The following is an 11,575-nucleotide window of genomic DNA, read 5'->3' on the forward strand; positions in this document are numbered from 1 at the left end:
AATGTTTATTAAAGAGAGCTGCAAGATCTGCTAAACAAGAGCTGATTGATTCACAGGGAGTAACACTGAAAGGGACATGGGCAGTCTGTGGTCCAGTGTAACCATAGATGAGACAGACTCCACTAGGGTGGTTACAAAGTCTTGGAGGACACAATGAATTTGCACAATCTTGGAAAGCCTTTCCATTTCCAAATGAGGTTACTTTTCTTCTTTAGAAGTGTCCATAGACAAGGTAAAAAATAAGTTAGTTTACATTTCAGTAGCTTCTAAATTCAAAGAGTATGAAGAACGTCACAGAAGAAAATTTCTCCCCCTTCCCTTAAGGTTTTAAGCTCCTTACTCCAGGCCATCCATAGCCCTACCATCCTTGTCTATCTACTTATCCTTGGAAAAAGTAATCTGATCAGTGAAATGATGAAATCTTTGCTCAGTGGAATTATGACATCTTTGTTCCATTGGAATGATACCTGATAGAATAGATGCCTAATGTTGGCTGAATAAAGCAAGAAAAAGTTATTGTCCTTTATATTTGCTTCCGCTTTAACTAAGATGGACAATATTGCTAAAAATTTTGAAATTATGGTAAATTTGTGGAAAATGCAGGTAAGCAAAGCAAATTTGGTAAAACTAATACTTTTTCAGGAGTTCCCATTCTGATTTTTCTTACCTCAGTCCTGGTAATGGATTTTGACAATGTTTTGAGAGTTATACATAAATTAAAATGTGATGCTTTTTAGATTTTTTTTAAGTTTCTTTATATATATTTTGCTAGCAGACCTTTCTCTATGTTCTGCGCTGCAGGAGCTGTTTGCCTCATAGACAACAGATTGTATGGTAAAATGATTTATCAGCCAAAACAAAAAATATAGTGTGGTGGGGTTTTTTTACTTCACAGTTTTTGACTTAACTTTTTTTTTAATTTTTACTCTATAACATACTCCCAGCATGCCAATCTTTCAATCTGTATCCAAACTTTACCATTTTAGATATCCTCCTTTTTCTTTGTATTCCAGGAAATGTAGGGTTTGGATGTCAGCCACCTTCCTCTGTTCCTGCAAAAGCCTCACAACGATCCATGGCTCCTTGCCTAATTAGTCCCATCTCTCTTACACCGCGAATGCTTTCTAAACTGCTTTGTTACTAGATTGGCTCTGCTATTCAGTACCTTATGTGGAAGGTACCCAAAGAGGGGTAATACAGCTCCAACTGAGAGCAACTGGAATTGTATCCTACCCGTTTTTAATAACTGGTTTCTGTTCCAGTCTTCCACCATTTTGAGTCTCAGTGGCTTAATAAGAATCCTATATGAAAGAGATGAATATGTGTAAAAATATAGTTAATAGAAACAACGTGTCATTCACTGGCACAAATGAATATAGAACATTTTTCAGAAGTTAGTAGATTGAATAAAGTTATTATCTTGCATTACGAATTACTTCCTTAGTCCAGCCAGCTCTTAGCAAAGGAAGAAGCCTGAGGTCAGGCAGACTGGCACGAAGCTGGTAACTCTTCAAACCTGAGAATATCTGGAGAGCTGCCTGTAGGGGCACTTTTTATGCCAGTAATTGCTAATAGTTGCTGTACCACAGTTCAGAACAGGAAACAGAAACCTTCCTTCATGTTAATGATTGCTTTCTAATTGCATAAACAGCAATGAGAAAGCAGTCCTTTATAGCAAGCCACTCCTCCAGCTTAGGGAGGAAATAAAATTTTTGTGGCGTTCCTGGTGGCATTGCTGTGGTGAACGTTGAGTCCAAGCTTCCAGTAGGAAGAAAGGATGAAATAAAATGTCTTGGAGGCTGTCTACAAAAGTGAAACATTACCCATGATTGTTTGCATGAAATTAATTTAAAAAGTCAAGCTGAAAAAATAAAAATCAGAAAAGCTTGCATTTTTTTCATAACATCTAAAACCAGTTTTATTCCTCTGGAACATAAATGAGGGTAGAAGAATGGATAGCTAACAAGTCCCGAGAAACATGTTAATTAGATTTGATGTCATAGTATTAGTGAATGTCATCTGGACCTAGCAGTCTTACAATCAAGAAGTTAGCAGTCATGCAATCAAGAAGTTACAATTGAAAACTGTCCTAAATTTACTGGTCATTATGCTCTACATGCTTCCAAAAGAAATATGTCACAGAGGTACATTAGACTTATTAATTATTTAGCTTCATCACAGAGTCAAACAAATATTTTATTGCTTGATAAACAATACTTCACCTCAAGGGCAGTTTTCAGCACAGGTTATTCAATTATAAGTTATGCTGCTAAGACAATCTGACAGCTTGCACAAAATTATTGCTGTCCAAGTTAAAAGAAGTATGTTTCAATGAAATCATACTTGCTTCATAAGGAGACTGTAGCTTTGTTTACCAATTAAAAACATTATTTTGCTGTAGTATCATTGTTCATAAATCAAATAGCAAGAAAATATCTAATTTGAATTACAGCCTTTTTAAAGCAAGATAATAAGGAACAAGATCATCACAATGTCAGATCTTTAGTTTCCTTCCAGTTGTGTATGTAGCATTGCTCAGTCACTTGAAAGAACTGCTATATGATGTAACATAAACCAGCCTCAAGACTACAGCAATTATAGTCTAGATATTTGACATACACCATGTGAATTTAAAAAAAAAGTCTGTTCAATCTAATTCACGTTAAAGCAATAGAAAGCAGAAGGGTGAAACACCAGGCAGTAGGGACATATCTGTAAATACAGCTCTGTTAGAAGAAACAACTTGAAACCACTTGCGTAGCTCAAGGTCCCCGAATCAATGAGAGTTCTGTCATGGGTCAAAGTCCGTTTGCGGCTTCTGCTCTGCTCTCACCAGCTTCTGCAAATCAGTCATATCATTCACAATGAGTTTGGTCATCTAATTTTATCTGTTATACTGAATGGAAATGCTGTCTAGATGGGACATCGATCCCTCCAAACCCCATACCGTACTCTTCTAATTCATCCCCCGGTTATCGCAATTAGGACAGAAGATAATATAACATGGAAAGCTTTAAAAAAAATGAGTAGTACTGTGTGCAGCATAGCTAATGATGTCTGGTTTCCCTCCTGTCTCTGATGTCTAAGAAAGGGTGATCTCATTAGCCTCTTTCACAACGAATAATAATAGGTGTCTCTTCTCCATCCACTTGCCAGTTCTCACAAAATTATAAAAACTGCTTATCTTTAGGCTCTTCACTGCTCTAAAATGATGTTCAAGAATTGCTGTGAGTTTGACAGACAGACTGACATGGGAAATGATTGCATTCACTCAATTTTGGAAATTTACTCAATTACCTAGAAAACCAGGCTACAAATTGCCATCTCTCCTTATTTTGATATGTTAATTATGAGAATTTCTAGCCGGCTTACCATAGAAAAGAGAAATCTGGACACACTCTTTTCCAGTCTCTTTACTGTGGACTTCCACATTTCCTTCCCTGTAGGTGAAACTCTGCTTCCATCGGGCAGTTACAAGGAATAGCACAAAGGTTGCTCTTTCCTGGTTGCCATGCCCCTGAACTACAACAAAGAATTACGATTGAGAAGCAGGAATCCTTCTGCAGCTTTTCCACTGCTGCTAACGTAAACAATTGCAGCTACTAGCCAGAAGTGTGTGTGGATCAGCAGCTGTTCTTGAACAATAGCTCTTTAGTGGCATATCCTCTGCTTAGACCCTAGTCCATGGCAGCTCAAACACTTCGTAGCTTGTGGGGATCTCAAGAAAAAAAAAATGTAATAGACTTGTGTGTGTATGTGTGTATGTGCAGGTCTAATGCAATGGTGGTTTAAGAGAAGGTTATCGTAAAAACCAAGCACAGTACAGGTTTTTCATTATCACAATGATACTAACAAGATGAGAGTAGTTACTGGGAGGAAACAAAGGCCTTTAACTTGTAAAGGTCCTGGTAATTTTTGTGGCATTGCTGCAGTCCATCTCTGAGCTTGGGAATAGCCTGCAAAACACCCATTAAGAGCTGATGTGGAGGTGAACTGTTACATGACAACTCTGTAACATGCTTAAACATTAGTAAAAAACATACTTACGGGAACCTGTTACTTGATGCAACTTACATATTGGGGATTTGTCTAGCTGTCCTCAGGCTGGCAGAGACAGGCATGTAGCAGCTCCAGGTGAGTGCAAAAAAGGTCACAGAAGAGGAAGTTACAAACAAGGTAATAATCTTTTTTCCCCCCTGTTTTCCAGTGTATAACAACTAAATGGTCTTACCTTGTTGGTATTGCCTTGATAACAAATAATCTATACAGTTCTTGTTTTGTATGATCTTGTTGCATTCCGTTATCACTGCGTGTCACAAGACAGAATAACAAAGATTTCAGTGAGCTTCAGAAAATTTGGATGGGGATAGGGCTCAGTACCTCCAAGATAAAAGCTATCCCTGATCCCAGTAACTTATAGAATTGGGAGAACAGCAGTTTAAAAAAAAAACACATTTCCCTAAGCTGTTTCTATGAAATGTTTCTATGAAAATGTAAAAGGGCAACCCTTCAGTTATTTTCTTCCTATTTCTTCCTGCCATATCATTTTGTGGTTGGGGCCATTGGGCAACTTTTCATACTTTTTAAAGTGTCACATTTTCAGTGACATTTCATAAATGTTTAAGTGTGTTCAGACCTTTAAGACCAGAGAGTGAATGAGCCATCTTTAAACATGATAACAATTTGAACTCTCATTGCCGGGCATTAGGAACGTAATGTTGAGCTACTGGTGAGCACCTCCTGCGAAGCGCTGCACACCTCCTGCTCCCAATGAAATTAATTACATCTAAAAATGTTTAGCACCTCACAAGAATACGTTCTTATTTACCACCCAAGAAGATACCAGTATGGGTCATAATTATTAAATTTAAGCCCTTGTTTGTCATTCCTATTAACTTTAGCGCCATCAGGAAGAGGTCCTGTATGAATTATGTATCTGTTTTTCCTTATGCTGCCACATGGGTAAAATTACAGCTCAGAATGCAACTGCCTATGTGTAAATGGCTTTTCTTGGTCAGCATCAAGATGTATTGATCCGTGATGCGCTGTATAAATTATATATGTTAATGTTTCAATCATTAAATTAGTATAACACCTGACAAGATAATTCTCTTTTTAACTAATATGTATGTACAGTATTAAAAAAAGCTAAACAAGGAGTAAAATGTCTAGCATTTAACATTTAAAATACAACAAACCCAACCTAAAATTATACTTACAGAAAAAAATCCTGGTAAAAATGATTGTTAAACAAGTTAATTATAGCACATTTCCTAGAATTAATTTGCCATATATGAAACACTTCACAATGATCAGACTCCATATTCTGCATGCAATATTAAGCAGGAAAATTCAGCAAGGAGTGGTTTTACTATTGCAAGCCATATTCACTCCAGTTTACACTGCTGCACTTCCGATTTAAGCCACAGAAGAAAACAGATTTAGTAGGATTTAAACTTGTGTAACTGGTTTTATGCCTTCACTTTTGTTGGTGTATCATGACAAGTGGTTATTTCAAAGGTAGAACTAGTGATTAATATCATTTGTATCATTGAAGAAATCTTTCTACTATGAAAGAAGCACTTTTTCTATTGTAAATATTTTTCTTTTGTTTGACTAAAAACAACAAAGGGTAATAAATAATTCATGTTTGTTTTTTTTTTTAAAGATACAATGTCAGATCGTAAGTGTGCCTGCCTTTCTTCTGAATTCATAATCTCCTACTATGTTTCATTACATACGGAAAGCTCAAATACAGTATCTGGTTAAATGCACTCAACCTTTCAGTAAATTACAAAATCCAATGTTATGTTTGAATAATAGATACTTTGCTGTTTGGTTTGGTGGAATGTAAATATCATGACTCTAAGTAAAATAGAAATGACATAAGGAAGAAGTTGTACATGCATACACTCTTATAGAAAACTAAGAAATGTACATGTTCGTGTCATTTTAAGCTCGATCCAAAATGTTTTCTGTAGCAAAGTACATTTTTCATGGTAAAACTGTAAAGATAGATTACTGCTATTGCTTTCTGGTTTTCTTTGTTTTGTATTGGATATGTAGTTGACAAGCTGGTAGCTTCTCAAATAAAAGAATTTATGGTTGGTAGTAGAACTGCAAATAATTGGTTTTATTTCTTTTTTTTTCCAGTTCACTGCCTGAACAGAAAAATTAAAACAAAACACTGTTGTATGTTGACCCAGAGCTAAAATTCATTGATTCTGCCACTGAAAGAAAAGAATGAAAACAAATTAACTTATTCATAACATGTTGTTAGAAACATTTCATTTGGGGTTTTTACATTATTTTTAAATTTTTCCCTAATTTTAGCATTTAACAAAGCAAAAAGTCATTTCAAAACAATAAAAAAGAAATGTCTTACCTAGAAAATGTCAAAAAACAGACTTTCAGATTTCTCCTTTCAGCCAAAACTATTAAAAGTTATTTCAACATAAAGGCTTTTTTTTCAGAGAATGGACTGTTTGTGGGAAAAAAGGTCATAAAACACAAATTTACTATTTGCTGTAGACTTTTCAAAACTCATCAATTAATTTAGGCTGTGATACGGGTTTCTCTGGTAAAGTGAAAATTTAAATTTATATCCTCTATTTGGGTTCGAGGCTGTAGTGACAGTTAATACAAAATTTGCTGTCCCTGGAAGTACCATGAGCTTCAGCAGGGTTTTTATGTGGGCACAGGGATGTTCAGTACAGAATTCTTACTGAAGGACGAAGGCCTGATTTTAAAAGTCACGATTCCTCATGTAAGGACCCGTGTGTAAACATGAACGTGTCCACAGTGAGTGTTGTCTTCGGAAAGGAACCTGCAGGGTATGGTAGCCAATTGGAAAATCCGTAGTTATCTGAAGCAAAATGTACATGCTTACCTTGCAGCTTTATGCTACGCTGATCAGTTAAGTCTATAATTGGGAAAGCTAATGTTTTTTTAGGCTTTGATCCTCCCAGTAATTGCATACATGATTAATGTTACACTCTTGAACAGGTATTTTGACCCTGAAGAGCCATCCAGAATATCTGCACTAGTTTCAGAATGGTTATGTGTAAACTTACTTGTGTCTTGTACACTGTTTACCTCTATTTTTGTGCTGGCTGAGTATTTCATGTTTTACAGGACGACTAATATATGTAATAAGCTAATAAAGGTTCTGATTATACTTCTGTAACTCTTACTCCTTGACATAAAATCTTTCTCCTACTGTGTAAGAAAGATTAATTTGTAATCTTATATGCTTACTTACATCTCTCACAGTGATCAAAGTAGGCTAAATATGTAGAGTCTCAAATACAATTTTGGTGTAAATTGTAAAAATTGAACACTCATGTCCATATGCTGCTGCCTCCCATTAACAATATGCCTGTATCTAACATAAAAGATTGCCTTACTTTATTGTTCAGGAAAACACATATGACAAAAAACCAACCCAACATGTTTACTAATATCAACCATAAAGAGCAGCTTTTATTACTAGTGACAATAGGAAATCTTAATAATATTTAGTACTGTGTATTGTGCATGGACTACTGAATTATTGTCCAATGAATCTTTAGGTATTTGATGTAAACACACATTAACAATTCCATGAGGTTCGTAAGCAAAAGGTAATTCTTGGGATGACATATGCTTATTTGATGGCATTGCAAGGTTATAATGAAGACTGTTAGCAACATGAAGTTGCTGATTCAGTAAAGAATCAGCCCCATGGAGGAAACTGAAGAGAGTTGCAGAGGCTCTCTAAAGGCACATTGCAAGGTGGGATGCATCTCACCTAAGATTAACCATTTAAAAATTAAGAATTTATTCTAAGATATTATTCTAAGCTCCTTTTATTGTCGATAGAGAAAGGTAAGCAATTGCATCTCGTCTTTGACATACAAAACGTCATGGACTGAGAAGTGAAACATGGCCTCACAATTGAAATAGTCTATTGATGTGCTGCAAAGCTGTTCATATCAAGTGTCGTAAGTCAACATCCCTTCCATGTCATGTAATCGCTGTTAGATAGTCGTATGCTATTGCACGAAGCTTCCATGCATTTAACACAGTGTAGAAAAGGGAAGCTACAATTGCCTTTGATAGGATTAAATTATACATCTAATCCTTTTTGTTCCAGATGTCAATACATAAAAGTCATATCAGAGACTCAAATGCAGAACCTCATACATAATTTTAATCCCTCATCCTGTGGGGTAGGTTACAGATCTGGAAATTACAGCATGTAAAAGCTCCTAAAAGTGGATTCCTTCCTCGTTGCTTTTAAATCCAGTACTGTTAATAGTAAACATTTTACTGAGTTATTTTGGAATACCCTGTGTGAGAACTAAATGAATTGCAAATTGTTTATACAAAATGACGGAGGGAGTTCAGCATTTCATGGCAGGTGAAAAGCATGTCACACATACTGACTTTCCATCTGTGGCTGCATACCTAGACAGTGCCAAACCGAAAACTAGGCAGCATGCAACAGCTGAGAAGACAAAGTGTGATGTGCATTTAATTTCACCAAGAGAACTATCACATGCCACAAAGCACATCAACTCCTGCTGCAAAATAACTATTTTATATGAGTGTATATATCTGTATATCTGTATACACACACACACACACATATATATGATATATATACACATATATATTGCTTGTTTGGATATATTGTATTTCTTCATTATAGAGACAATCTTGTGTGACTGTAACAGCTGTACAATTTAGGTATACGGTACTGTGCATGTTTTGCAGGTGCCAAATGACAAAAATCTATGTAAAGTCTGCTAATTTTCTAGTGCACAGAAATCCTCATTGCATGGAGATTACAAAAAAAGGAGAGAATTGAAATCTATGTATCTATTTGTTTTTTAAACCACCAGTCTCTCAATAAGAAATAATAAAAAGACTGTGCTTTTGAAGAGCCTGAAATGCTTTATGCTTTGCTGCTGCAAATTTAGTCAGCAAAAGCAGCTCAACTCATCTAAAACTCATTTCTGAGTTGTGCTGACATTAATGAAACCAACAATGATACTGGTGAAAAACAATGACAGAAAGAAGAAAGTTTTTTATTTTAAGCTTCATTGAAAATAAAAGACAAAACAACATTTGTCAAATGGGAACAATTTGTGATCAGTAGAATTTAAAAAGTCATCAAAATTTAAAATAACCATACTTTAAGTGTTAGTGGATCACAGGTAGGCTACATTTATTGCAACAAGAGATAAAAACAATTCTAATTTATTGCAGCAAGAGATAAAAAATATTCTAAAGGTGACAGAATGCATATACCCCCAGACTTTTGGCCAAAATTGGTGCCACGTGGCTATGATTTATTTTCTGCTCAGATTTCAGACCCTACGGCCGTCCAGCGATTTGCCACATCCATAGCAGAGTAACAACTGTAAAGCAACTAAGGGCTTTCTGGAGGTCCCTGCTGTATACGCCTGGCAGATGCTTGCAGTAGATCCTGACAAGGTAGTCTTTTGCCCCGTTGGGATCACTTTTCCTTGTTTTCAGGCAGGCAGTCCACACAGATGAGTAGCTCATTTCTCTGGTGAAGGCTGCTGCTGGTGACGTGAAGAGTCCTTCACCAGCTGAAGGACGTGAAAAGGAAAAAAGACACTTCAATTTTCAAGAGTAATGCTTGTCTCTTTACTTTGTACCCAACACTTGGGGAGAAGATGCTGGAACTCCTGTCAGTAAAGTTCCTGAGGAGATCACTTTTTCATGGATAATTGGGAGTGAATAGAGAGGGAGTCCTGAGGAGGAAAAGGAGAGCAAAATGGACTTCAAGGCAAATAAGCCCACAGGGGAGAACAGGGAGGGAGAGAGATGGGAAAGGTTCCCTGGTGTGGTAGGTAGGTGCCCAGGTATGAGTATAAAGAAAGATAGACCATTCAGAAGTCCACCTTAATGAGGTCACCTAGAACCTCTTTTATTGTAAAGTATATCTGCCAACTTTCAGAGGAAAAAAGGAAGGAATTGTGTGCAAATTTTTTGTTATCACAGAATTTGTAAAGCCTACTCTTCTTGCTTTGCTGATGTAAAATGTATTTCATAGCTCCTCCTAAACCCAGTCTGCCTTACTTGGATTAAAAACATTCCCTTCTGATTTTGCATTTATGTCAATGCAATTAGTGGGGAAGTGTATCTCCCCCTTCTCTTAGCTTCTGCAGGCCTTGAGTAAATATAGTTGCGTTCTCATTTTCTTTTTTTTTTTTTATATATCAGGAAGAAACAATACCATGCACCCACTTTGTGAAAAACTGTCATGTAACATTATGTGAAAGATGCTTATCTTCTGATAATCTGAATGAAGTCATTGAAAAAGGACTACCTTCATGAAATAAAAATTTTCACCTAGTTTATCCAATTGGGTATGCAAACTCCATTTTATCAGTAACAAGAATTGTCATCTAATGGTGTTCACACTAGTTGCCCTAAGGATGAAATGGCAATCGGAGACGTTGTTCATTCTATTTGGGCTTCTGAGTTGTCATGCAAATCAGTATGCAGATATAGTCTGAGGATGAAACAAATAACCTCAGTGATGAAATGAAACGTGAAACTCTCATTTGAACCTTTTGGTGTTGCTTTACTGAGCTTCATTGCCTGAACAACAGTATGCATATTATTACCATAAACATTTGACATTGTCTTGCTTTTGTAATGTTCTGGTAGGGAGTTTGCTGTGACCTTATTGTGTCTTTATATTTAAAGACTTGAACAATAGTTTTGTCTTCACTGCAGCCATTCCGTAACTATGTCTCTCAAAAAAATTTCTAAACTTACTGTTTAGAATGGGGCAGGTCTTTAAAGGAAATTCTATTATTGCTTCAGTTGGTCCACATTTTTAAACACAGTGTACCTATACATGCATATATATATATATATAATTTGTATATGTATATCTAGGATTTAAATACGCATTTACATTTGTATACATAGAAGAGTTTCAGAAAGGCCAGGTTTTTATGTTTCTCTTCACATTCCTTTTCCAGGAAGACTTTCAGCCCTTAAAAAAATCTAAACTAAATTTTCAGCTCTTGATGCACAAAAAAAGGAATACTTATAAGCTCCCTTTTTGTAAATGAGTATAGCTAAGCAGATAATGAGGGGTGAAATCTGCAAATATTTATTTAAATGAAACACTGAATTTTTCCATGGCAATATCCTAACTCATTTTGTGCTCACTTTGCAAGAATATTCTAGGAAATTAATTTACTGAGAAGCTGCCTAAATTATGTATTGTTACTGAATAGTGGATGATACCAGTGAAAGTCACACTTGGAGTTCTAATATGCAATTATTGAAAATGAACAATAAGCTATTAGTTCTAAGCTCTGCTCTGCCCTGCAGAGAACACAAAAGAAAATGTTACTGCTGCTTAGATGCTAGCTACTATACTTTACCTGTAATCTCCTGCTCTTCTTTTCCAGTTATAGTCACACATCATCATCATCAAATACATAGTCTGTTCCTACAAACATTTTATGTATTCATAACTTAACGTGTAGTCAAAATGGTCTTATAATATGACCAAACATGGGCAGAAATATTTGTCGAATGG

This window comes from Pygoscelis adeliae, unplaced genomic scaffold, assembly GCF_000699105.1.
Source record: "Pygoscelis adeliae isolate BGI_AS28 unplaced genomic scaffold, ASM69910v1 Scaffold9, whole genome shotgun sequence".
In the NCBI taxonomy this organism is placed as follows: domain Eukaryota; kingdom Metazoa; phylum Chordata; class Aves; order Sphenisciformes; family Spheniscidae; genus Pygoscelis; species Pygoscelis adeliae.